The sequence below is a fragment of the Engystomops pustulosus genome, chromosome 3 (genome assembly GCF_040894005.1).
Source record: "Engystomops pustulosus chromosome 3, aEngPut4.maternal, whole genome shotgun sequence".
In the NCBI taxonomy this organism is placed as follows: Eukaryota; Metazoa; Chordata; class Amphibia; order Anura; family Leptodactylidae; genus Engystomops; species Engystomops pustulosus.
In genome coordinates, this window is record NC_092413.1 from 49,438,996 (window position 1) to 49,441,894 (window position 2,899).

The following is a 2,899-nucleotide window of genomic DNA, read 5'->3' on the forward strand; positions in this document are numbered from 1 at the left end:
CTTGCGTTTTTCACGCGCGTTTTCTGCGCGTGCTTTTGACGCGCAGAACTTGCATTGCACTCTGACCCATTGTAACCAATGGGTCTTTTCAGACTTGCATTTTTTTTCACGCACACACGCACGTTTTTTTTAACGCGCGTTTAAATCTCGACATGCTCTACTTTTGCAAGTCACGCGCGTGAAAAACGCACCATACAAGTCTATGGAGACGCATCAAAAACGTTGATGCGTGAAAAACGCATTGCACTTGCAAGTGTCTCAGAGTGCAATGCGTTTTTCACGCATCAATTGCCATAGAAAAGATAGAGCTCAGTCCTGAGTCCATTTCACGCGCATTTTCTGCGCGTGAAAAACGCATTGAAATTGCATTGCAATTGCTTCAAAAACGTGCGTGAAAAACTGAGACACTGAACAAACTCTGACTGAAAACTGATTGCACTCTGATGCAAAATGTGCGTTTTTCCCTGACCAAACCCTGATCGCACCCTGATCAAACTCTGACGTGAAATGCAACGCGAGTGTGGAAGGGGCCTAAGAGCTAGGAGTCAGTCAATGACGCAGACAATAGTGACATCTAGTACCATCCGGAAGAGGACATCATTTAGTCTTCTCTCGCTCATGACTGTTGAATTTGCTGCCAGATTTCCTTAGTTCCCGGCTCCACATCTCCGCACTGCACCCATAAAATACCACAGTCATTTACAGTATAAAAACAATTAAATAACAGTGTTCCTAAATTATATAAACCTCTTACAACACAACAGACCACTGTGCCCCTCCATACATAGTGGATACACCCGCGCACCCGTGGCCCACCGTGTACCCGCGCTGCAGTCCCTGCGCCTAGGAGGCGGGGACGCACGCGTGCCGACTGCCCAAAATGTAAAGGGCCAGCGCACTGATTGCACTGGCTGAAAACCTCCACCTTATAATCCAGCACCTCCCTTCCTGCTCTGCCGGATCTTTGTATCTCTTAGAAAAAGCTCCCCAGTGATATTCCTGCATTGCTGTGTATTCCTGCGTTCCTGTGTATCCCTGCGTTCCTGTGTATCCTTGCGTTACTGTGTATCCCTGCGTTCCTGTGTATCCCTGCGTTCCTGTGTATTCCTGCGTTCCTGTGTGTTCCTGCTTCTGAGTCCTGTGTTATAAGACTACCTCCATGTTCCTGTGTTACCAGACTTCCTCTGTGTTGCTATGTTCATGCGCTGCTGTGTTCCTGTCTCCCATGTCCCGTGTGCCTGTGTTCCTGTTCCTGTTCCTGTTCTGCCTGGACCTCCCGTTGCTGACCCCAGATTGGACTTAACCCTGCATCTCTGCCACCTGCCCTGACCCTGTGCCTGGACCCAACCTCGAGACTGTCTTCCGTTAAGGTACCTCGACCTCGTCTGCCACCGCGGGCTAGTCGCACCTGTGGAACAACCTGATGGTACCCTGCCGCAGCAAGTCCATCCTGCTTTGCGGTGGGCTCTGGTGAATACCAGGTGCCACTTAGACTTTGGACACAGGTGTCGGCTAGTTCCATCTCCCACTGTGGTCCAGGGGATCCACTGATCCTGACAACAATGGCCCCAAACACACCTCGAGGCTGTGTAAGGGCTATTTGACCAAGAAAGAAAGTGATGGGGTGCTCTGCCAGATGACCTGGCCTCCACAGTCACCAGACCTGAACCCAAACAAGATGATTTTAAAATATATTTAAAAAATCTCCTATTCACCAATTAAATTATATACAGATCCTATAGTTTAATTAAAATTTGTCCCCTATGTACAGGCGGTCCCCTACTTAAGAACACTCAACTTACATACAACCCCTAGTTACAAACGGACCTCTGGGTATTGGTGATTTATTGTACTTTAGTCCTGTGCTACAATGATTACCTGTAATAGTTATCAAAAGTGTCTGTAAGGAAGCTTTGGTGTTAATATTCATTCTTATGACAACCCAACATTGTGTACATATTCTCTCACATGTTTAACTGTATACAGACCAATATGTACAGATTTAAACAACAAAATTTTATTTAAATCGTGCCCCTATATACAGCCCCACTCACTTTAATTGCATACAGTACCTCCCTTTTAACCCCTTCCCGATGCATGGGGTCCCGGTGCATGGAAAGGGCTCGCAGAACAAGCCCTCTCCATAGCCGCTAAGTCTTTGCTGCATATTGCAGCAAAGGCTTATGGGTAACACCCGCGATCGGTATCGCCGCGTCCAAAAATCTATCAATCTATCAAAATATAAGAACAGTTTTTCACTGCGTTTAACCCCGTAACGGAAAATAGCGCCCAAAGACGAAAATGGCACTTTTTTGCCATTTTGAAAAATACATTTTATAAAAAGTGATCAAAAGGCCATACAGTCCTAAAAATTATAGTAATGAAAATGCCATCTAAAGTCGCAAAAAATGATACCACTCAAAGCTCTGTACACCAAAGTATGAAAAAGTTATTGGCGCCAGAAGATGACAAAATCCCCAAATAAAATTTTGTACAGGAGGTTTTAATTTTTGTAAATATATGAAAACATTATGAAACCTATACAAATTTGGTATCCCCGTAATCGTAACGACCCAAAGAATAAAATAGGAATGTAATTTGTTGCGCACAGTGAAATCTGTAAAATCCAAGCCCACAAGAAAACGTTGCAAATGTGTTTTTTCACCATTTTCACTGCATTTGGAATTTTTTTTCCCGCTTCCAAGTACACGGTGTGGAATATTAAATACTGTCACTATGAAGTGCAATTTGTTACGCAGAAAATAAGCCATCACACAGCTCTTTATGTGGAAAAATAAAAAAGTTAAAGATTTTTGAAGGTGGTGAGTGAAAACTGTAAGTGATAAAACTAAAAAGGACCAGGTCGTTGAGGGGTTAAATACAGCCTCCTCCTCCTCCT